Below are 25,699 nucleotides of genomic sequence, written 5' to 3' on the forward strand. Positions count from 1 at the left end.
TGATTCTTCAAATAATTTTCGACAAATTCTCAAGCATTTCCTGGGTAAATTTTTCGAAATTCACTCTAGGGATTCTAAAAAAATCCTCGAGGTGTGCTTTAAATGTTTCTCAGGAAATTCTTCGGTATTTCATTGGCAAAATCTTTGGAAATTTCTCGACAAACTCTTCAGGGATGTATAATTTTTTCAATAACTCCTTCGTTACGGAGGTTGATCGGCATATCCTAACTCTATGGAATTCGAAGACTACCTAGAACTCATGGAAACAAGAACTACTCGGAACCCTATAAGTGCTGACGTAATTACTGTACGACCCTAAGTTTTATTATCTATTGTCACGGGTTCAAGGTATTCAACGAACTTTACAGAGTCAAGATCTGCCGATCAACCTCAACCTGAAAAATTAACAAGTTATGTGATTCCATTTTGGTACAAGTTTGAATTCCGAGTAGTTCTTGTTGTTGTCGTGGGTTCTATAGGTAGTCTATGAATTCCATAGAGTCAAGATCTGCCGATTAACCTCCGTAAGGAATGCAGAATGCAGTGACGAATTTACAAGTAGTGTGACCTCATATTGGTATAAGTTTGCATTCCGAGTAGTTCTTGTTTCTTTGAACTCTAGGTAATCTTCGAATTCCATAGAGTATAGATAAAATAAAAGATTTTATTCCAAGTAGATCTTTTTGTTGTCACGGGTTCTAGGTAGAACTGGGCGCCTATTGAAATTTTACCGACGTGATAGTTCGCAACGACGGCGGCGAGGCGACGTCACGCCATTGGTAATCGGTGGCGACGTCACGGTGGCGTGAGTAGGCGAAAACTAATTTCAAGGTTAAAAAATTAACCGGATTTCATTTGGAAATCCCTCAAATCCTCAGAAAGTTCATCCACGAGCTCGTTGCGAAGTTCTTCAAGAAATTCCTCCGGACAGTCCTCCAGATACTCCCCTGTAAGTTCCTCGAAGCACTCCTCCGAAAAATCATAAATTCCACCAGGAGTTAATTGTGAAGTGCTTCCAAGAATTCAAAAAGTTTATTCAAGAATTCTTCCGGGAGTTTCTACGAAAGTTCTATCAATATTCCTTCAAGAATTCCCCAGGAGGATTTTAAAACAATTTCTTTGGAAGTTTCTCCGGAAATCCCTCTGGAAGTTCTTCCAGGAATTCTTCCAAAAGTTTGTTCAGGAATTCCTCCGAACACTTCTGCAGGAAGTCTTGCGGAGGTTTTTCCAGGAATTTCTCCCGAACTTCTTTCAAGAATTACTCCGGAAGTTCCTCTATCAATTCGTCCGGAATTGATATTACTCCATGTTTTCCTTTAGAACAGCGGTTCTCAACCTTGGGTACATGTACCGCTGGGGTACCTTCGCTGGCTCCAGGGGGTACGTCGAACAAAAATGCCTAATGGCGGATGTATTACAATTCCAATAAAAACTTATTGATTTTTTTTTAATTTCTCATTCCAAAACTTTGTATTATACATAATGAGCATGGCGAGCATGATCGAGACAAAATATTGAATAATATGCTTCCGAATTAAAATCAAGAATCTAAAGGTTCGGAAGCTTCCAGTTGAGAGAGCTCAGAAGCTTCTTTGCAAGAAGCTTGGATGCCTCCTTTCAAAAGGCCTTTTTTCAAGAGGCTCTTGAGCCTCCTTTCATGAGGTTCCAAAGCCTTGTTTCAAGAGGGTCGGAAGCTTCCTTTCAAGATGCTGAGAAATGTCCTTTCAAAGTTCTCGGAAACCTTCTCTTAAGATGCTCGGATACCACCTTTCAAAAGCCTCCTTTCAACAGGCTCGGAAGGCTCCTTTCAAGAGACACGGAAGACTTATTTCAAGAGGCTCGGAAGGCTCCTTTCAAGAGCCTCGGAAGGCTCCTTTCAAGAGCCTCGGAAGGCTCCTTTCAAGAGCCTCGGAAGGCTCCTTTCAAGAGCCTCGGAAGGCTCCTTTCAAGAGCCTCGGAAGGCTCCTTTCAAGAGCCCTCAGAAGGCCCTTCAAGAGCCCCGGAAGGCTCCTTTCAAGAGCCCTCAGAAGGCTCCTTTCAAGAGCCCTCGGAAGGCTCCTTTCAAGAGCCCTCGGAAGGCTCCTTTCAAGAGCCTCGGAAGGCTCCTTTCAAGAGCCTCGGAAGGCTCCTTTCAAGAGCCTCGGAAGGCTCCTTTCAAGAGCCTCGGAAGGCTCCTTTCAAGAGCCTCGGAAGGCTCCTTTCAAGAGCCTCGGAAGGCTCCTTTCAAAAGCCTCGGAAGGCTTCTTTCAAGAGCCTCGGAAGGCTCCTTTCAAGAGCTTCGGAAGGCTCCTATCAAAACCCATGGAAGGCTCCTTTCAAGAGCCTCGGAAGGCTCCTTTCAAGAGCCTCGGAAGGCTCCTTTCAAGAGCCTCGGAAGGGTCCTTTCAAGAGCCTCGGAAGGGTCCTTTCAAGAGCCTCGGAAGGGTCCTTTCAAGAGCCTCGGAAGGCTCCTTCCAAGAGCCTCGGAAGGCTCCTTTCAAGAGCCTCGGAAGGCTCCTTTCAAGAGCCTCGGAAGGCTCCTTTCAAGAGCCTCGGAAGGCTCCTTTCAAGAGCCTCGGAAGGCTCCTTTCAAGAGCCTCGGAAGGCTCCTTTCAAGAGCCTCGGAAGGCTCCTTTCAAGAGCCTCGGAAGGTTTCCTTCAAGAGCCTCGGAAGGCTTCCTTCAAGAGCCTCGGAAGGCTCCTTTCAAGAACCTCGGAAGCCTCCTTTCAAAAGGCTCGGAAGCCTCCTTTCAAGAGGCTCGGAAGCCTTCTTCAAAGAGGCTCGGAAGCCTCCTTTCGAGAGGCTCGGAAGCCTCCTTTCAAGAGGCTCGGAAGCCTCCTTTCAAGAGGCTCGGAAGCCTCCTTTCAAGAGGCTCGGAAGCCTCCTTTCAAGAGGCTCGGAAGCCTCCTTTCAAGAGGCTCGGAAGCCTCCTTTCAAGAGGCTCAGAAGCCTCCTTTCAAGAGGCTCGGAAGCCTCCTTCAAGAGGCTCAGAAGCCTCCTTTCAAGAGGCTCAGAAGCCTCCTTTCAAGAGGCTCAGAAGCCTCCTTTCAAGAGGCTCAAGCCTCCTTTCAAGAGGCTCAGAAGCCTCCTTCAAGAGGCTCGGAAGCCTCCTTTCAAGAGGCTTGAAGCCTCCTTTCAAGAGGCCTGGAAGCCTCCTTTCAAGAGGCTCGGAAGCCTCCTTCAAGAGGCTCAGAGCCTCCTTCAAGAGGCTCAGAAGCCTCCTTTCAAGAGGCCTGGAAGCCTCCTTTCAAGAGGCCTCAAGCCTCCTTTCAAGAGGCTCAGAAGCCTCCTTTCAAGAGGCTCGGAAGCCTCCCTTCAAGAGGCCTGGAAGCCTCCTTTCAAGAGGCCTCGGAAGCCTCCTTTCAAGAGCTCGGAAGCCTCCCTTCAAGAGGCTAGGAAGCTTCCTTTCAAGAGGCTCGGAAGCCTTCTTTCAAGAGGCCTGAAGCCTCCTTCAAGAGGCTGGAAGCCTCCTTCAAGAGGCTCAGAGCCTCCTTTCAAGAGGCCTCAGCCTCCTTCAAGAGGCTCAGAAGCCTCCTTTCAAGAGGCCTGGAAGCCTCCTTTCAAGAGCTCAGAAGCCTCCTTTCAAGAGGCCTGGAAGCCTCCTTTCAAGAGGCTCGAAGCCTCCTTTCAAGAGGCTCAGAAGCCTCCTTTCAAGAGGCTTGGAAGCCTCCTTTCAAGAGGCCTGAGCCTCCTTTCAAGAGAGCTCAGAGCCTCCTTTCAAGAGGCTGGAAGCCTCCTTTCAAGAGGCTCAGAAGCCTCCTTTCAAGAGGCTCGGAAGCCTCCTTTCAAGAGGCTCAGGAAGCCTCCTTTCAAGAGGCCTGGAAGCCTCCTTTCAAGAGGCTCAGGAAGCCTCCTTTCAAGAGGCCTGGAAGCCTCCTTTCAAGAGGCCTGGAAGCCTCCTTTCAAGAGGCTCGAGAGCCTCCTTTCAAGAGGCTCAGAAGCCTCCTTTCAAGAGGCTGGAAGCCTCCTTTCAAGAGGCTCAGAAGCCTCCTTTCAAGAGGCTCAGAAGCCTCCTTTCAAGAGCTCAGAAGCCTCCTTTCAAGAGGCTCAGAAGCCTCCTTTCAAGAGGCCCGGAAGCCTCCTTTCAAGAGGCCTGGAAGCCTCCTTTCAAGAGGCTCAAGCCTCCTTTCAAGAGGCTCAGGCCTCTTTCAAGAGGCTCAGAAGCCTCCTTTCAAGAGGCTCGGAAGCCTCCTTTCAAGAGGCCCAAGCCTCCTTCAAGAGGCTCAAGCCTCCTTTCAAGAGGCTCAGAAGCCTCCTTTCAAGAGGCCCGGAAGCCTCCTTTCAAGAGGCTCAGGCCTCCTTTCAAGAGGCTCAGGAAGCCTCCCTTTCAAGAGGCTCGGAAGCCTCCTTTCAAGAGGCTCAGAAGCCTCCTTTCAAGAGGCCTGGAAGCCTCCTTTCAAGAGGCTCAGAAGCCTCCTTTCAAGAGGCTGGAAGCCTCCTTTCAAGAGGCCTGGAAGCCTCCTTCAAGAGGCCCAGCCTCCTTTCAAGAGGCCCGGAAGCCTCCTTTCAAGAGGCCCGGAAGCCTCCTTTCAAGAGGCTCAGAGCCTCCTTTCAAGAGGCTCGGAAGCCTCCTTTCAAGAGGCCCGGAAGCCTCCTTTCAAGAGGCCTCAAGCCTCCTTCAAGAGGCTCAGCCTCCTTTCAAGAGGCCTGGAAGCCTCCTTCAAGAGGCTCAGAAGCCTCCTTTCAAGAGGCTCAAGCCTCCTTTCAAGAGGCTCAGGAAGCCTCCTTTCAAGAGGCTCGGAAGCCTCCTTTCAAGAGGCCTGGAAGCCTCCTTTCAAGAGGCTCAGGCCTCCTTCAAGAGGCCTGGAAGCCTCCTTTCAAGAGGCTCTGGAAGCCTCCTTTCAAGAGGCCTCGGAAGCCTCCTTCAAGAGGCCTGGAAGCCTCCTTTCAAGAGGCTCGGAAGCCTCCTTTCAAGAGGCTCAGGCCTCCTTTCAAGAGGCTCAGAAGCCTCCTTTCAAGAGGCCCGGAAGCCTCCTTTCAAGAGGCCTGGAAGCCTCCTTTCAAGAGGCCTGGAAGCCTCCTTTCAAGAGGCTCAGAGCCTCCTTTCAAGAGGCTCAGAAGCCTCCTTTCAAGAGCTCAGAGCCTCCTTTCAAGAGGCTCAGAGCCTCCTTTCAAGAGGCTCAGGAAGCCTCCTTTCAAGAGGCTCAGGAAGCCTCCTTTCAAGAGGCTCAGAGCCTCCTTTCAAGAGGCCTGGAAGCCTCCTTTCAAGAGGCTCAGAGCCTCCTTTCAAGAGGCCTGGAAGCCTCCTTTCAAGAGGCTCAGAAGCCTCCTTTCAAGAGGCTCGGAAGCCTCCTTCAAGAGGCCTGGAAGCCTCCTTTCAAGAGGCTCAGAGCCTCCTTTCAAGAGGCTCAGAAGCCTCCTTTCAAGAGGCTCAGGAAGCCTCCTTTCAAGAGGCCTCAAGCCTCCTTTCAAGAGGCTGGAAGCCTCCTTTCAAGAGGCCTGGAAGCCTCCTCTCAAGAGGCTGGAAGCCTCCTTTCAAGAGGCTGGAAGCCTCCCTTCAAGAGGCTGGAAGCCCCTTTCAAGAGGCCTGGAAGCCCCCTTTCAAGAGGCTCAGAAGCCCCCTTCAAGAGGCCTGGAAGCCCCTTCAAGAGGCTGGAAGCCCCTTCAAGAGGCTCAGAAGCCCCTTTCAAGAGGCTCCAAGAGGCTCAAGCCCCTTTCAAGACGCTCAGGAAGCCCCCTTTCAAGAGGCCTGGAAGCCTCCTTTCAAGAGGCCTGGAAGCCTCCTTTCAAGAGGCCTGGAAGCCTCCTTTCAAGAGGCTCGGAAGCCCCCTTTCAAGAGGCTCGGAAGCCCCCTTTCAAGAGGCTCGGAAGCCTCCTTTCAAGAGGCTCGGAAGCCTCCTTTCAAGAGACTCGGAAGCTTCCGAGTCTATTTCCTCGGCACATTTTTTTAAATTTCCTAGAAAAAATATTCGGAATGTCCTCTTTGGTAAATTCCTGGGGATTTCGCATTTTTTTTTTTAATTTTGAATTCCTTTGAAAGTTCTCTGCAATTTACTCAGGAAGTTCTTCAAAATTTCGTCAGGAAATTCTTAAAAATTTCATCGGAAAAACTCTCCGGAAAACTTTTTATTATTCAAATTTTAACGGGAAAATCATCGGATATTTTTTCGGGAATTTCTTTAGAATTTCTGTCATAGAATATTCACGTGAGATTTTTCAGAGATTCCACGACGTATTTTTTGAAATTCTCCAGATTTTTACGGAAAATTCGGCAGAATTTAAACAGATATTTCTTTGAATTTTCACAAGAAATTTCTAAACCAGCGTTATAAAAATAATAACGTATTTTGTAGATTCTAGAAAAAAAAATTAAATGGCGTGAGAAATCTAAAAGTTTCTACATAAAAAGAAAAATTGTAATGGGAATCCTTGGTGCGAGGAATTAGGGCGAGTGTCGCAAGAGAGAATTCTTTTCACCGACTATCGCTTTTTTATTATTTTTTGTCTAAGAACGATAGAAAACAATTAAAACTCCATTCTGTGGCGATAAACAGTAAAATAATCCTTTAGGAAAGATCCATTAATTACGTAACGCAAAAATTTGACATTTTCAACCCCCCTCTCCCCTATGTCACACTTTTTGTCTGAAACATCTGAAAATTTTGTATGGATCGTCACAGTTTCACCAACCCCCTCTCCACCCTCTAAGCGTTACGTAATTTGTGGACGCTCCCTTACTTTTATTTAAATTAGGTGAAGTTGACGAAGAGACATTCGTCCTTCTGCCGGATAGAGCTGGATAAATTGGAGCGCCCACCATGAGGGCTATTGGCATAATTTTCTGTCCCCAATGGGATAAATAAAATTGTTATCAACGCCTAATAGTTCACTTTTGCGTCCTTGATATTTTTTAATTAAGATACTCATATTCTAAATTCTTTTGAACTTCAAGTCGACGAACTAAAATTGTGAAACAAGTTTAACTCAAGCCTCGAAGCTTAACATTGTTTTCCGGTTCTTCGCCCCATCGATTTAATCATCGCTAAAAGCTTTCATTCCGAACCGGATTGCCAACCAAATTGAACGGACTGACAAGCAACATACTGCACCACAGCGCGCAGTTTTCCATCCTCGGGGACTCACCCACCATTTAAATGCATTACTTGTTGCACATCACCATCGCCGGCGTCATCGTCAGTTCGCAGTATCCACATACCTTCGTAGGTACCCCCGCGGATGCCTTTTAAAATCCTTTGCGAAAGCAACTGGTGCTTCCTCAAGCTCGGTGCGCCGCCGCCACACCGCCGGCCACAGACACGAGATGCAACGAAAACAAATAAATTGCTCTGCTCTCCGGTCGAGTACCGCCGCCCGGGACGACCAGCCAGGGCCAGCATCATCATCCTCCCGTTCAGGTGGTTCAGAGGTGCGGGCAAGTCAAGTGGATGCAGATTTCCAGTCGTCGATAGAGATCAAAACAATGCTTGATTCCCCGGAGCATGGCTCCTATTATAGCTGTATGAGAGCCGAGTTGCTGCAGCCAGCCGCCGTCTCTCGGACCTGGGGTTCAGTTTATTGCGGTTCAATTGCATCATGAACTGATATTAATTGTGCACCTAAGTATGCAGGTTGGAATTTTGATCGACTCGTTGTGGGGTACTAAGAATGCGAGAACGATAGAAAGAAATTCCAACTAAATGGGTTCGTTATTCAGATTTATTTCTGCATGACGGTACTTTGAATTTGCACTTCCATAACTCAGGTTTAGAAGCAAATACTGGACATTTGTCATTTCTCGGAAAACGGTACAATTATTACAAACTGAATTCGTCACCAAGAGGTCTTTTAGTACATCATCATGAAGCTAAAATAAAGCAGTATTAGCCAATTTGCACGAAAACAGAGTCCATAAACCAATCCGTTTATTTACCCATTCGACGTGGAAAACATCAATTTTAAAAACGCTTAGCAACTCATTTGATGCTTCAATTATAGACCGACGCCGTTCGCTACATCCTCCAGAGCCATTACCCCCATTAGCATCCACTAAATACCACTCAGTTGCTACCACCGATGATGTTGCGCTTGCTAGTGCGAAGATGGAATCGGGAGACGTGCAGTCCCATAAATCGTTCCTCAGCCGGTATCTTTGACAATCTTGTGCCACGCGGAAACAAGTTTATGAACGAGAGCACAGGGAAACATTGCGTCCATCGAACGGATGCATCGTAAATCCAATCGGAGGACGGACATTCCAGGGTGCTAAATAAAATATACCGAGCCGGCGATGCAAGGTTTCGTCTCTGTTTACGATCGGTTTTCAGTGAACTTCATTGCCACAGTTGCGGAGAAATTTCTGCTCGTTTATATCGGATTCCAAGTGCCCGCCGAGCGCGTAAACATCAACTAGCGCACGGTATGATTGACTCATAAAATTCTTCCGATGCTGATGAAGGTTCTGAAGCGTCTAATTTTGGTGAAACGCAGCCGATTTTATTGCCGAAAGAGTGATTTTACCTTGTATTGTCGCATATACAGTGATGACTCGGTTTTATCGTGCCTCAATTTTGTCCGACCAAGATTTGATTACTATGTTTGAAAACTCTATTTATGCAATTGCACAACATGTGAAAGATTTAGTTCGACCTACGTCCCACCTTTTTTAAGATCTATATTTCTCGAATATTATAATATTAAACACTCAATCGTTCGCGAGCTATTCGGTCGGTCCGACTTTGACAAGTGCGATACTGATTCATACCGGAGTTACTGCGGCAGTGTATCCCGGTATAAGTGAAAGACCAGTGTATTCCTCTCCGTTGATTGGCAACCACTATAACACTAGTTCAATTTCATCGGCTGCAGTATTCGCCTCCAGAGTAGGAGCTTCTAGGCGCCTCCGGTGGTTGGTTTGGCATCACTAAACCCTTTCGGAATCAATGCGTATCTAGGAATCCTGTTTGGAGCCGTCTACGTCAAGCGGTAGAACAAAGCGGTCAAGGTCATTCCGTATCTTTATGAAGCTTCAACGCTCAACAACTCAACCCCTCGACCGCTTAACAGCTGGCCACCTGCTACGCTGTCCCTCGAAGAAACTTTCCTGGCCGATATTTCGGAGAGGTTATGATACGTCGAAGAGGATCTGTGGCTACAGTAACTCGAAAAACCTGATGAGGCTACAACGATGCCTCAAAAGTAAAGCAAAGAAGGCGCACCACTCGACCTTTCAAATGTTCCAGAAAATCTTCGTACTTTCAGCACCCTCTATGTACGACCAAAAGCCATCATTGGAACGAGCTACACCGACTCTACAACCCGAAAAGTTCATCACTTTTAAATTGGCGATACGAAATCTTTGCGCTCATTTGATAGTTGTTAATCAACGAGCTGCTTGATTAACTCCCAGCTAACATCAAACTAGACTGGTCATTGTATACGCAGCGTGTGGCAAAGCAGACTTGCGGGATTTCTCGGATTATATGATTATATGATCATTGTCGATGCAGCGAGCCAGGTCACGCCGGTCACGAATAAATCGGAGAAATTCAAAATTTCATTCAAAATAGTCAATTTCCGGCGACACTAATCAATCAATGATTTTAAAATGTTATTTTAATTGACACTATTATGTTATTTCCGGATTTTGATGGATCATATTTCAACAATAAATCCTGCTTCACTTTTTGTGACTCTTGATTCCTGAGCAGTGTTGAGAATAAGATTTCGGTGTCATATAACTAATTTGTTAATAACTTTTTCAATACACTCCAGCCGTTTTACTTCTCAATATTCAGAAAAATTCGAACTACTGTTCTTTGAGTTACATATACAATTGGGCAATGTTTGAGTGGCTGCATATTTTTTTTTTAGATAATTTGCAGAGCTACTTCGTGCATCTGCCGTGACTCCTGACTTCTGGAAGGACATATGGGACAGAATATACTAATGACAGCTACAATGGACAGTTTATTCCGCATTTTGCGTTATTGTATGCACAAATCTCAATAGATGATCAACATAACTGAAAATAAATACTAGCTGAGTAAGACTGGGGCACGATGACCAACCAAATTGAATATTTTATCCTGAAATTTGGTTGAATATGCCAAAAAAGTTCTTGGTGGAATTCATGAAGAAATTTCTGGAGGAATCTAGAATCGGTAGAATCGGTCACACCCGCCTCAAAATTAAGGTTCATTTAAGGGAACACAAAAGTGGTGTGGAAACACTGAAAACAAACGAATCGAGCGTGGCCGCACATGCAGTAAACTGTGGTCACAACATAAACTGGCAGAATTCAAAACTGTTGAGAGCAGTAAGAAAAAACTCCCAGCTCAACGTATGGGAGTCGATGTTCATCACAAATTACAAGGAACCGCTGATGAATGAAGACGAGCCACCCATCACATCCAACCTTTTCGGGCTGGCCGAAAAGAACATTCCCTAACAACAATTGCAACCGAACGTGTACGAGCATCGTACGAAAAGTCAGTTGGACATAGCCCTGATGATGGGCAACATTGCGCCCGAAACCGGTCGACTTAAAAGGTAATTTTTAAAAATCTTAGTTGACGAGTGTAAAAACGATAAGTGTTATGTCTTGACTCGCGTCGCGTTTTATTAGTGTCATATAGGTATTCTTTCTAAAATCCATTCAGGTTCTCTTTGGGAAATTCCTCTAGTTAAACCTGCAGGAATTCATTCGGAAATTTATTAAAGAATTAACTAGTTTCCAATGGAATTCTTGAAAGAATTTACTAAAAGGACTTTCCGAGGGAATTCCTGAAGTAATGTTAGAAAAAGCTTATGAAGGCATTTCCGGTAAAATTTTTGGAAGAATTTCCGGAAGAACTTTGGGAACTGAAGGTATTCCCGAAAATAAATCAAGACAGACAGACAAACTAATAGAGTTTCCGAATGCATCACAAAGCCAATTTTAGAAGAGAACCCGAAAAAAATTGTGAAGGAATTCCTGTCTACCCCGGAGCAATTGGTCATTAAAAATCATAACAATTTTCTGTCGAACCGGTTGCTGATTGGGTGAAAATGACGGTAGCACTGGCCACCACCTCGTAGAAGCAACCGACTGAAGAAACAACAAGGCAGTCGTAATTCAATTGTCACATCCTATCCTAGGTCTACCATTTTCACCACGTCGCCAAGTATTGAACGCAATGTTTTTCGAGAATTCGATAGTCTGCATCTTTTATCGTCCATGATTCATAGCCGCACAGGGTGACTGAACGAATCAACAATGTGTACAGAGCTAGTTTTGTCAGGGCCTGGAAAAGTTTTCGAAGGATTACCCTGAGAAATTTTCTACAAATTGCTCAAGGTAGTTTTGAAAGAATTCCTATGGGAATTTCAGGAAACATTGTCAAGGAACTTGTTAAGGAACCCCTAGAGGAATTTAAAAAAAAATCCGGAGGAATTCCTAAAAGAGTCTTCCGAAGGAATTCGTAAATTAATTTTCGAAGAAATTCCTAAGCAAATTTCCAAAGCTGAGAGATATTTCCAAAGTAATCCGTAAATGCATTTCTGAACCAGTTTTTAGAGAATTTGTGGAGAAATTCATATTTCAGAAAGTCTATCCAAATTTCTGAACAAAGTCTTGATGGAATGCCCAAAGGAATTTTCAGAGAAATCAGAGACTGTCGGAAGTTCCTTCAGGAGCTACTTTGAAAAGTCCTTCAGCAATTTCTTCGAATATTTCTTCAGAAAATTGTTCAGGAATTCTTTAGGAAATTTCGTTCAAGAACTTAGTAAGAAATTCCAAAAAAGTTCTTGGAAGAACTTCTGAAGGAATTTTTGGGAGAATACCTTCCCGAGCAGCACAAGTCGGACAAAAATGGTTGCAACAACTTCATTGTGACTAAATTTGGTCATATTTCAGTTGCAGTAACCTATGTAGAACATGTGTGCTGCTAGGGTTAATGATTTTTCCAACAAATTTCTGAAGGAATGTGTGGAGGAAATTCCGATCCAATTCCTGGGGGAAATTCAAAGAAAAAGATGAAAAAACCGAAAAACTTTCAATGAACTTCTTACAAAGTCGCAGTTGTTCATAGTAGAGAATGCGAGAGCATTTTGAGTATCTACCCATACCTGTTTAATCTAGCATGATTAACAAAACTTCTGTTTTGAAGATCCGGAGCACCCAGTTATATGATTATTTTACTACTCAAAGACTAAACTCCAACCAAATGTGAGAAGCGATAAGTGAGAAATATGTAAGATGTGAGAAGCAAGAAGGAAGAAGTGAGGCGTATGAAGTAAGAAGCGAGAAGTGAGAAGTAAGAAGGGAGAAATGAGAACTGACAAGTAAGAGGCGAGAAGTGAAAAATGAGAAGGTAGTAATGAAATAGAGAAGTGAGATGTGAGGAAAGTGAAGTGAGAAGCGAAAAGTGATAAGTGAAAGAGACGTAAGAAGTACTAAGTGAAAAATGCGAAGTGTAAAGTTGTTACGGTTGGTTTTATTTTGTTCGAATAGTTGTAAATATTCGATCGAGTCGGTATCGTTTGTGCTATATTGTGTTTGTTTTATTTGTTGAATCTGCGTCTGGACTCAAGAGGAATGCCTGAAAGTAGGCAATTAAATGTTTAGTTGTGATTTGTCCCAAGTTTGTTCCAGACACAGACATCGAATCGTTGATGCTAAATGGCATTAATTGATTCGAGGTGCCAAAATAGGATAAGAATCCTGTACAAAGGCTCAGCTATGAATACAGCAAACTAATTGCTGTAGACAAAAAGCGCAATACGCAATAAAAATATACATGCGGGATTTGACTGATGGACCAAAATCTCATATGAAACCTCGGCATTTCCCGTAATGGGCACCACCAAGCCGTCTCTCTCAGGGCACCCGGAGAAAACGTGCATTATTTTAATTTGTTATTTGTTACATGTTGATAGTTAATCTTTATGTTGTTATAAAATAATGGTAACGTGGGGCTTGTTACAAAGTAGTGTCAAGTGAGAAGTGAGGAGTAAGAAGTCAATAGTGAAAAGTAAGAACTGAGAAGTGAGGAACGAGAGGTGTGAAACGAGAAATGAGAAGCGAGAAGAGAGAAGTAAAAAATGAAGAATGAGAAGTAAGATGGGCGAAGTGAGAAGTGAGAAATAGGAAGAGAGAAATGAGAAAATGGTAGCGAGAAGTGAGGTGTGAGATTTGGGAAGTGTGAAATAAGGAAGTGGGAAGTGATTTTTGTGAAAGTGAAAAGTGAGAAGTAAATAGTGAGAAGTGAGATGTGAGGAGTCAGAAGTGAGAAGTGAGAAGTAATATGTGAGATGTGAGATGTAAGAAGTGAGAAATAAGAAGGGAAAAGTGAGAAAGTAGAAATGAGAAATAAAAAGCGAGTAGTGAGAGGTAAGAAGTGGGAAGTGAGAAATGAGAAGTAAGGAGTAAGAAGTGAGAAGCGGAAAATAAGAAGTGAGAGACGAGAAATGAATGGTGAGAAGTGAGAAATGAGATAAAGATGTGAGATGTGAAAAGTAAGAAGTGAGAAACGAGAAGTGATAAGTGAGAGCCGAGAAATGAGAAGCTACTAGTGAGAAGTGAGATTTAGAAGTGGGAAGTGATAAATTCGATATGAGAGAGAAGAGAGATGTAAGATGTGAGATGCGAGAATTGAAAAACGAAAAGTGACAGTGAGAGCCGAGAAATGGGAAGCGACAAATGAGAAGTGAGATTGAGAAATGTGTTCAATACAATACATGTAATACATGTAAGATGTGAGAAGTGAGAAGCGAGAAGTGAGAAGGAAGAAGCAAGAAGTGAATGGAGAGAAGTGAGTTGTGAGAAGTGAAATGTGAGAAGTAAGGAGCGAGAAATGAAAAGCAGTAAGAAGTGAGAAGTGAATGCAAGAATGGTGAAATTAGAAGGGAGAAGTAAGGAATGTGAAGTGAGAAGTAAGAAGTTCAAAGCGGGAAATAAGAAGTGATATGTGAAAAGTGAGAGGTGAGAAACTAGAAGTGATAAGTGGGAACCAAGAATTGAGAAGCTACAAGTGAGAAGTGAGAAATTCGATACGAGAAGTGAGATGTAAGATGTGAGAGGTGAGAAGTGAGAAACGAGAAGTGATAAGTTAGAGCCGAGAAGTGAGGAGTGAGAAATACAAAGTAACAGTGTACCACGCGAATTTGACGTCACACATTCCATTGCTAGGATTGCAATCGTGACGTCATGCTCGTTAGGCTACACTCGTCTTCGCCTCAGCTCGTCTATGGAACCTATAGTGACTATAATCTACTTTGCGATTTGGGTACAATGTTTAGATCACAACCCAGGATGCGGGTGGTCGTCGAGCAACTCGATAACATTATCGAGTTCGCAAGTGGAAGGCAGAACATCAGTAAGGAACTGAAACAGAACCTGCTGGGACACCGCCATGTAAGACAAGAACAGAACAGGGGCTGTTCACAAACCACGTAGACCGAAATTTCACATTTTAAAACCCCCCCGTCCCCCCTAGTAGACTTTCGTAGACTTTTCCGAAACCCCTCCCCACCCCCTTTGAAGTCTACGTAGACTTTTCTAAAATTTACAAAATATCATATGCGATTTTAAAAATATGGAGTTCAACCATGTTTTAAGCAATTCAGCTATTCCAATTCATTTCAGTATGTAAACATTACATCCAACAAAACAAAAATCAATTTAAAACGTAATCAAATTTGATCCTTTGTCCATAGCTCCTGAAACCGAATCTCAAAGCCAATTTAATTTCTGTGAACTCCATTCCTCATAGAGGTGTGCGCCACCGCCGCCAACACCTTTGCTTACGCGCCATTGCCTCAAATCTGAAACGCGCCTGAACTATAATTCTCCACGCCGGTTCAAATTTGTAGAAAAACGAACAATTTTCAGAACTTCCGAAAATTTTGAGTTGAAATTCCGAGAATGCCAAGTCAACATTCCAATAAGTTTTTCGTGGAAATTTCGTAGAATTTCCTGATTGATAACCTTTAAAGTTTCCCGATAATACTCCAAAGAACTTTCCGTAAAAATTTCGATGCTTTTCTTAAAAATTCCATGCAATATCTTGTTGAATAATCATCCGTTGAAATCCCAAGAATTTCCTTCTAAAATCCAAAAGTTTTCCCGTTATTAGTAATTTTCAGTGGAAATCTAAATTTATTTTAGGAGGTAATTTTAAGTTTCCTATGATATTTTTAAATTCCTGTTTCAAATTCGGAGCAATTTACACATTCCAAAGAATTTTTCCGAATAATTTGCGATATAAAGAATTTTTAGTTGAGATTTTTGGTGAATTTCTCGTCAAATTTCAAATAAATTTTCATGAAAATTATAAAGGCTTTTTTACAAAAATTTTTTACAATTTTTTTATTTGTGGAAACTCAAAGAGTTTTTGGTGGGAAAATCAAATTATTTCTCGTGGAAATTTTCAACAATTTCTATAGCAATGCCAAAGATTTTCCATCAATAATTCCAAAGAAATTGCATTAGAACTCCTGAATAAATTGCCATAACATTTCTAATAATTTCCCATTGACATTCCGAAGAGTTTCGCTTATATGTTTAAAGAATTCCTCGCGAAAGTTTCGAGGAATTACTGAAATTAAGCAAAGTTTCCCAACGACTTCCTAGAAAACCTCCAGTTGAAATTCTGAAAGGCTTCTCGCAGAAATTTCGGAGAATTCCAAGTTTTTAAGAATGTCTTTTGGAAATTCAAATGACTTTTTCTTTGATATTCCAAAATGCTTCCTTTGTAAATTCCAAAGAATTTTCCGTTGAAGTATGACATAATTTCCCGTGAAAATTTTCAAAAATGGCCTGTCGTTTCTATAGAAGTTCCTGCCGAAAATCAAAAGATATTCTAGTAGAATTTGAAATAAAATCCGAGTGGAAATTTAAAAAAAATGAAAGTTTTTATAGAGAATTTCCAGGTAAAATCCGTGATAGTTTTTAGCCGTAGTTCAGCAAAAAAAAACCTTAAAAATCAAACAAGTGAACTTCCCACAAAACTGCTGCATAAATTGTTATAAAAAAAGTCTACGTGGACTTTTGGTATACCCCCCCGTCCCCCTTCGTAGACTAACGTAGACTTTTTTGAAACCCCTCCCCCCCTCTCAAGAGTCTACGTGGTTTATGGACGGCCCCACACTTTTATCAACCATCAGAGGGAAGCGAGACCCAAGCAGCATACATTGTTTCACTACCGAACATTTCACTGTGTTGCAACTATTCGGAAAGAGCAATCTTTGCGTATGGCATATATATAACTCTCTTTCAATCTACAAAGCGCAAGAGGTGGAGCCTACGGAAACATCCCTCGATTGCAGTAAAATTGCAATAATGTTGCAAAATACTACAGCGGGGAAAAAATAAAATAAAAATATAAAACAGGATTCGATTTACGGATCTTGTGATTGATAGTCATTCACTCTACCACAGCACCATTCAACACTTCGAAGGGACGGCATGTTGACTCACCATAAAAACTATACGATTATGAAGTTTTGTAATCGGGTTTTCTGTTACTTGATTGCACACCCACCGGAAAAAAATGTGAAGAAAATGAAGACACATTCAACTTATCTGCAACTTAATTTAAACAAACAATAAAATTTTGAAAGACGCATTGAAGTTGCATGGTAAAAAATATGAAACTTGATGGTTTTGTTTCGCGTTTGCGACATAAAGTGCAGTATTCTTTGGTTATTTGTTTCCAAGTGTCAAACACGTACTGCATTGCAATGTTAATGAAACATTGATCATAACTTGAACGTTTTTGACATCTTGATGCAACTTTTACGTGTTTTGATGTTTTTCCAATGCCTCTAATGAAACTGAACTGGAACAAGGTGCATTTTGTAAGATGTTGCGTGTGCTACTTGGGGAAGGCCGACAAAGGTGCCTTTACCACGGCCTTCTCCTCCTTTTGAAGAGCGACTTTGGCCCGAGAGGCGATTGATTTAGCCCTGACGACCAACGAGGAAAAGACTGCGCCTAACCAAAACGGCTCAGGCAGCAAAGCGGCGAAGGTGCCCAGAGCAAAACCAAACAGTAGGCGACCATAAAGGCCAAACGTCGTCTTGACGGAGCAGATCGGGGTGTAGCGGAGTCCGAAGGGCGTTGATCCGAGAAGGCCAGTTCTCGGGCCAAAAAAGCGAGAGGCACCAACCAGACGCAAGTCGCTAGAGGGTACCAGCCGGCCGGTGCCATCGGCACAAGGGACTGAAAATCCCTGGCAGCTGGACCCGCAAAGAAAGTTAAGGACAGAGTAGAGGCCATGTTGGTGAAAACTGATAAGGATAAGTACGCCGACGTCGATGCGGGTGACCGAAAAGCTTTCGGCTCTGCGACAGGACTCGCAAAGCGTCAGACGCACAAAGACCAGTGAAATGATCTTGTTGCTGAAACATGAAGCGCAGGAAAGCGACAAGGCACCAAAGTGTCCATCTGCGCCAGCAAAAAGCAAGCATGTAATCACGTTATGGGTGGACTTCCGTGTCCCTTCGGAGAGGAAAACAAGAAGGAGCCATGCAAGCGATACATCTGAATCTTAACCACTGTGCCTCTGCCCAGCAGCTGCTGTGACATTCGGTCTCGGGGTCAAGGACCGATGTCGCTCTCCTGTCCGACCCGTACAACGTCCCTGACTCGGGTCGTTATTTACGTGACTATTTTTACGCGCATCTCAAAACTGAACCACAAGGAACACGCAATATATTTGAAACAGGTCGACAAACCTTTGCTTACGCGTGTAGATCGAAAGGAATTTCTTGGATAGACAAGAAACTATGCTGTTCACACATTATATTCTATCTAAAATAAGGAGCATGTACCATATTTGAAACAGGTCGACAGATCTTTGATTACGCGTGTAGATCTAAAAGCCTTATTTAAGGATTTTTTTTGGATACCCAAGAAGTTATGTTGTGTACACATTCTATTTTATCTACAACAAGGAGCATGTGCCATATTTGAAATAGGGCGACAGACCTTTGGTTACGCTTGTAGATCTGAAGGCCTTACTCTAAGTATTTCTTAAATAGCCAAGAAGTAATGCTTTGTACACACTCTTTTCTATATACCACAAGGAGCATGCATCATATTTGAAACAGGTCGATAAACCTTTGGTTACGCGTGATAATAGCGAAAACCCCATTTTTGCCTTTCTCGTATACTAAGTATACGTAAAGGCTATATGATCGCTCCAAAAACAAACTTTTTATAGAAGGCCCGGAGACCCATAGTGTTATATACCGATCGACTCAGCTCGACGAATTGAGGTGATGTCTGTGTGTATGTGTGTGTGTGTGTGTGTGTGTGTGTGTGTGTGTGTGTGTGTGTGTGTGTGTGTGTGTGTGTGTGTGTGTGTGTGCGTCTGTGCGCACCCACCCAAAAAAATGTCACTCATTTTTCAGGTACTTATCCATAACCGATTTACTCGCAAGTTGCATTCGACGCAGGACATTCTGCCATTGTTTCCTATTGAGAATTGATCAGATCGGACTATGGGCTCGGAAGTTATGGCCAAAATACCTTTTTTTTTACAGAAAAAAATGTCACTCATTTTTCAGGTACTTATCCTGACCCGATTTGCTCGCAACAAGTTGTATTCGACGCATGATACTCTGCCGTTGTTCCCTATTGAAAATTGGTCAGATCGGACTATGGGCTCGGAAGTTATGGCCAAAATACCACATTTTTATAGAAAAATTGAGTAAAAAAATGTCACTCATTTTTCAGGCAGTTATCCTTAACCGATTTACTCGCAACAAGTTACATTCGACGCAGAATACTCTCCCATTATTTCCTATTGAAAATTGGCCAGATCGGACTATGGGCTCAATAGTAATGGCCAAAATACTATTTTTGTAATGCACGAGAAAGGCACCATCACCGCTAGGTGGATTAATCAGGGTTTTTTTTATTAAAAGTCGTTTTTTACGCGGTTTTCGGAATTTACGCGAATATTTTCAAAAGTTTTTTTACGCGGTTTTTCAAATAGGTTAGGAAACACGTGAAAACTACAAAAAATCTATTTTTAGTGAAATCGTTTTTTACGCTGTTTTTTACGTGGTTTTGATTTACGCGGAACGTATCCCCCGCGTAAAAACCGACTCTAGCGTACTTAGTATACGCGAAAGGCAAAAAGGATACTTCTAGAATATTTCCCAAAATTTCGTCGGACTACAAACATGTTCAATGCATTACACATGTTTTTGCTAAACTTCATAATAATCCATAATCCTTCCAAAGAAACTTCAAGTATTATGAAATTCACATTCATTGATAAAATCAAGAATTTTTCAATAAAAGAAATTCGATAATTTAGCTGGTTCTTGAATTTGGGAACGCTTTTGTTGCGTGTGTATAAACAATTCTGTTGTCCCTAACTAGCCTTGTCTTCTTGCAATTTAGTTCATTTAATCATTCGTTCATATAAAGTTTCTTTTGTTCGTCCAACGGTATCGAAGCAGACGCAAATCTTGCCGGTTTCAAATACGGTCTCTTCCTTTTAATTCTAGCCTCGGGGCATCCTACAAATAGTACAACAAACCTCCCCGACGCCATTTGGAGAGATGAAGCACAATTCCGCGCGTCTCGCATCGCGAAATGAAAATAGCAAAATATATAAACTAACCTTGGTGCATTCAATGACCCTTTTTTCTCTCGTCCCCATTTGTATACTGCTCATGTGTGTACCAACCAACCAACGAACCTACTACGTGTTTGCAGCTTACTCGAACGTGGTTTCGCAGCCGGTGAATCAACAACAAGTTGGACGTCTCTTTTGGTTTCTTCTCAGCAGCAGCAGTAGCAGCAGCAATAGTACCACGATCATTAACCTTCGCGAATGGACATTATTGTGCAAAAATATTTCTCTTTGTGTAAATATCGGACATTTTATAAAAGCAGCATGCCTTTTCCTTTGTTTAATCTTGATAATTAATAATTAATAATTAGAAAAAATCATCATCATCATCAAAAATATTTGCGAAATGAAATATAAATAAATAGCGTTGCCTCATTTTTATTTTGCAGTAAGCCACATGTTCAAGTGAAAATTTATAATTTAATGTTTTGCTTCCTAAGGTTAATGTGCATTTTACATAAGTGTCATAAGGAATATTTTAAAAAATATGTCCAAAACATATATAAGAAACTGTTGGTTTTGCCAAAATTGAAACTGCTTCAAAAAAGTCTGTAGCTTTTTTAACTCATTGTTATTGGCAAATTAGTTTTGAAAAAATGGGATTAAGACAAACAATCAGTCTGTGCAATTTACATGTTGAAGACAGTGACCAATTAAAAAAATATCATTGCTTATTTGATAATACCTATCGGATTAGATAATTTTTTATCTTCCTTTATTTCTGTGAATTTTGAGATTACTTCATTTCTTTACTTGGATCTGATAAAGAATGAATAAGAAAAGCATAATTTTTTTCGGAAATTTTATTATTGCTCTCTCAAATTGACAATTTTCACCAAAAAAAATCGAGGGGGTGGGGGACAATGTCAATGTCCCCGGGACATGTTTTTTTTTGTAAAAGATTTATATCGGCCTAACAGAAAATTTGTATATTTTCAAAAGAGTGAATTCTATAATTTTCATATTTATTTTGTTGGAAAACAATATGTGTACCATTTTCCATTTGTTATCGATTGACAATCAATCAATATCACTTTCTTACTGATAGCCTTCCAGAGGGTTAACTCCGTACAGAAACCGGCATCCCTCCAAGAGCAAAGAAGCCGGCTTAGCCGCAATGTGTTCGGCCCATAACACCATTCTTGACTTTGTGGGCAATTTTCTTCGCCCATCATCGTATAGGAGAAAAAAAGCGCAGAAACTGGCTCCTGGCTTCTATGGCTTGGAAGGTGGCGGCGGATGACCGTTTGAGTGTTCAGGTTTCTTCGACGATGATGCCGGCGCTGCTGCACTGCCTATGATGGTGGCAAGGAAGCCTTGCTTTGGATCATTTCAATACCATGGTCATGGGCACAGCGACGCGACTTTGCAAAACGATGGATGCGACGGCGATGGTCGTTGTGGGGGGCCGGATCAGTAAGCTCTGCAGCCGGTTGTCCATATGCGAGAAACTGATTCCTCTATTTGTGCTAAAGCGTGTGCTATCGAAGAGTTACTATCGGTGCTCGTTTAGCTATGAATTGGGTGGGTGTGAGTGTGTCTAAGAGGCTACTTGAGTTCGATCTCGATAGAGTACTGACCTGTACGAGGAAGAATAGGGGATTTTTTTCCGTTGCATGACTGAAGACGTCGATTGTATGTGAAAGAGTGCAGCAGCAAATCAAAGAAGTTATGAAATCACAAATGATTGATGACGTCTCTAGCGATGTAGTTACGTTGATGGATGAATGCAAACATCATAAAAATAGTTTCGTTCTATACATGAAGGTATCTTAGAAAAAACGGAACACCCCACCACATTCGTTAAACTAATAAACCCAATAAAATATTGTCAAAACAAGAAAATTCTTAATGTTGAGGCAATTTGTTAACAAGCTTTAAGGGCAATGTCGTTTTCACCATTCCGTAGCTGCTTTAACAATATAGCTCCACACTCGTGCGGATCCTTAATCCTATTAGAGCCTTGGGGGGTATTCTGCTTGGTATGTTCCGCCACCGCATATCTGCTGTAATCAGTGCGGACTTATTGCCAATAGCAACGCGGGTATTAGTTACTCAACGAGTCGCATAACAACGGCTCAAATCGCAGCGCTTCCCTTGACACGGCTTTGTCACCGGCAGTAGAGCTACCAATCGTCATGTGTAGTGTAGTGGACCATGCGTTGAATAAAGATCCTTCGCTATCTTTTCTGTTAGACTTGTTCATAGCATAGACGGATGATTAAAAATGTGACAATGATGATGCTTCTTCTTCTTCTTATTGGCATTACATCCCCACACTGGGACAGAGCCGCCTCGCAGCTTAGTGTTCATTAAGGTCACTCCTGACGGAATCCAAGTTTAAAAGTGCTCGCGTTTTCGGGGGCACACCACTCGATACGGAAGCAACGCACAACTGTCATTTTTATTATTTCACGCATGCTGCGACGCAGCAAAGCTAAATCAACAAAAATGATAGTTGTGCGCCGCCTCTGAATCGAGTGGTGTGCCCCCGAAAACGCGAGCACTTTTAAGCTTGGATTCCGTCAGGAGTGACCTTAAGCACTTCCACAGTTATTAACTGCGAGGTTTCTAAGCCAAGTTACCATTTTTGCATCTGTATATCATGAGGCTAACACGATAATACTTTTATGCCCAGGAAAGTCGAGACAATTTCCAATTCGAAAATTGCCTAGACCGGCACCGGGAATCGAACCCAGCCACCCTCAGCATGGTCTTGCTTTGTAGCCGCCCTTCTTGGCGCACAGCTAGGGAGGGCCCTGATGCTCACAATTATGACAATAGCAAAAAAAGTGGCTAAAGGCGGCATATACAAGTCAAAGACGAACTTTGGTCAAACTATTTTAGAATAATTCAATCTGGCAACAGACCCACTAGTTGTTCATAAAGATGGAAATGCCTACAAGGTAGCTTAGTATATATAATGGGTATTTGCTTCGCACTTTTTCATCGATCAACAATTATCAACAGGATTTTATATGCCCAGATAATGTTTTCAATCCGAACAATCCTATCGGCTGGACCAAGAATCAAACCCACCATCTCTCTCATAGCAATGCGAATTATGTTGAAGTCGTTAAATCCAATCAACATTCAATATCCAATTCCACACTGTGTATATCGGAACCCTATAGCCCAGACCATTAAGAAATGGGGCACTATTGAATGTGTGTAACTTTTAAACTTCCTGGAGGAACTTCCGAGAAATTCCTGGAGGAACTTCCGAGATATTCCTGGAAGAACTTCCGAGGAATTCCTGGAGGAACTTCCGAGAATTTCATGGAGGAACTTCCAAGAAATTCCTGGAGCAACTTCCAAAAATTCCTTGAGGAACTTCCGAGAGATTCCTGGAGGAACTTCTGAGAAATTCCTTGAAGAACTTAAAAAAAAATCCTGGAGGAACTTCCAAGAAATTCCAGGAGGAACTTCCGAGAAATTCCTGGAGGAACTTCCGAGAAAATCCTGGATGAACTTCCGAGAAATTCCTTGAGGTACTTCCAAGAAAAACTTCCGAGAAATTCCTGGTGGAACTTCCAAGGAATTCCTGGAGGAACTTCCGAGGAATTCCTGGAGGAACTTCCGAGAAATTCCTGGAGGAATTTCCGAGAAATTCCTGGAGGAATTTCCGAGAAATTCCTGGAGGAATTTCCGAGAAATTCCTGGAGGAACTTCCGAGAAATTCCTGGAGGAACTTCCGAGGAATTCCTGAAGGAACTTCCGAGAAATTCATGGAGGAACTTCGAGAGAAATTCCTGGAGCAACTTCCAAAAATTCCTTGAGGAACTTCCTAGAAATTCTTGGAGGATCTTCCGAGAAATTCCTGGAGGAACTTCCGAGAAATTCCTGGAGGAACTTCCGAGAAATTCATAGAGGAACTTCCGAGAAATTCCTGGAGGAACTTCCGAGAAATTCCTGGAGGAACTTCCGAGAAATTCATGGAGGAACTTCCAAGAAATTCCTGGAGCAACTTCCAAAAATTCCTTGAGGAACTTCCTAGAAATTCTTGGAGGAACTTCCGAGAAATTCCTGGAGGAACTTCAGAGAAATTCCTGGAGGAACTTCCGAGAAATTCATGGAGAAACTTCCAAGAAATTCCTGGAGCAACTTCCAAAAATTCCTTGAGGAACTTCCTAGAAATTCTTGGAGGAACTTCCGAAAAATTCCTGGAGGAACTTCCGAGAAATTCCTGGAGGAATTTCCGAGAAATTCCTGGAGGAACTTCCGAGAAATTCCTGGAGGAACTTCCGAGAAATTCCTGGAGGAACTTCCGAGAAATTCCTGGAGGAACTTCCGAGAAATTCCTGGAGGAACTTCCGAGAAATTCCTGGAGGAACTTCCGAGAAATTCCTGGAGGAACTTCCGAGAAATTCCTGGAGGTAATTTCGAGAAATTCCTGAAGGAACTTCCGAGAAATACATGAAGGAACTTCCGAGAAATTCCTGAAGGAACTTCCGAGAAATTCCTGGAGGAACTTCCGAGAAATTCCTGGAGGAACTTCCGAGAAATTCCTGGAGGAACTTTCGAGAAATTCCTGGAGGAACTTCCGAGAAATTCCTGGAGGAACTTCCGAGAAATTCCTGGAGGAACTTCCGAGAAATTCCTGGAGGAACTTCCGAGAAATTCCTGGAGGAACTTCCGAGAAATTCCTGGAGGAACTTCCGAGAAATTCCTGGAGGAACTTCCGAGAAATTCCTGGAGGAACTTCCGAGAAATTCCTGGAGGAACTTCCGAGAAATTCCTGGAGGAACTTCCGAGAAATTCCTGGAGGAACTTCCGAGAAATTCCTGGAGGAACTGGAATTCCTGGAGGAACCTCCGAGAAATTCCTGGAGGAACTTCCGAGAAATTCCTGGAGGAACTTCCGAGAAATTCCTGGAGGAACTTCCGAGAAATTCCTGGAGGAACTTCCGAGAAATTCCTGGAGGAACTTCCGAGAAATTCCTGGAGGAACTTCCGAGAAATTCCTGGAGGAACTTCCGAGAAATTCCTGGAGGAACTTCCGAGAAATTCCTGGAGGAACTTCTGAGAAATTCCTGGAGGAACTTCCGAGAAATTCCTGGAGGAACTTCCGAGAAATTCCTGGAGGAACTTCCGAGAAATTCCTGGAGGAACTTCTGAGAAATTCCTGGAGGAACTTCTGAGAAATTCCTGGAGGAACTTCCGAGAAATTCCTGGAGGAACTTCCGAGAAATTCCTGGAGGAACTTCCGAGAAATTCCTGGAGGAACTTCCGAGAAATTCCTGGAGGAACTTCCGAGAAATTCCTGGAGGAACTTCCGAGAAATTCCTGGAGGAACTTCCGAGAAATTCCTGGAGGAACTTCCGAGAAATTCCTGGAGGAACTTCCGGGGGAATTCCTGGAGGAACTTCCGAGAAATTCCTGGAGGAACTTCCGAGAAATTCCTGGAGGAACTTCCGAGAAATTCCTGGAGGAACTTCCGAGAAATTCCTGGAGGAACTTCCGAGAAATTCCTGGAGGAACTTCCGAGAAATTCCTGGAGGAACTTCCGAGAAATTCCTGGAGGAACTTCCGAGAAATTCCTGGAGGAACTTCCGAGAAATTCCTGGAGGAACTTCCGAGAAATTCCTGGAGGAACTCGGGAGAACGTCCTGGAGGGACTTCCGGGCGAATTCTTGGAGGAACTTCCGAGAAATTCCTGGAGGAACTTCCGAGAAATTCCTGGAGGAACTTCCGAGAAATTCCTGGAGGAACTTCCGAGAAATTCCTGGAGGAACTTCCGAGAAATTCCTGGAGGAACTTCCGAGAAATTCCTGGAGGAACTTCCGAGAAATTCCTGGAGGAACTTCCGAGAAATTCCTGGAGGAACTTCCGAGAAATTCCTGGAGGAACTTTCGAGAAATTCCTGGAGGAACTTCCGAGAAATTCCTGGAGGAACTTCCGAGAAATTCCTGGAGGAACTTCCGAGAAATTCCTGGAGGAACTTCCGAGAAATTCCTGGAGGAACTTCCGAGAAATTCCTGGAGGAACTTCCGAGAAATTCCTGGAGGAACTTCCGTGAAATTCCTGGAGGAACTTCCGAGAAATTCCTGGAGGAACTTCCGAGAAATTCCTGGAGGAACTTCCGAGAAATTCCTGGAGGAACTTCCGAGAACTTCCTGGAGGAACTTCCGAGTATACATCTTGATGTATTG

The 25,699-nt window shown here is 43.0% G+C and overlaps 1 protein-coding gene across 1 annotated transcript in view; it reads left to right on the forward strand.

Moving 5' to 3' along the window:
- Nucleotides 1-25,699, forward strand: part of LOC134224895 (E3 ubiquitin-protein ligase goliath-like) — a 287,207-nt gene that overhangs the window by 113,514 nt on the left and 147,994 nt on the right. The window lies entirely within an intron of this gene.

This window comes from Armigeres subalbatus, chromosome 3 (assembly GCF_024139115.2).
Source record: "Armigeres subalbatus isolate Guangzhou_Male chromosome 3, GZ_Asu_2, whole genome shotgun sequence".
NCBI classification, from domain to species: Eukaryota; Metazoa; Arthropoda; class Insecta; order Diptera; family Culicidae; genus Armigeres; species Armigeres subalbatus.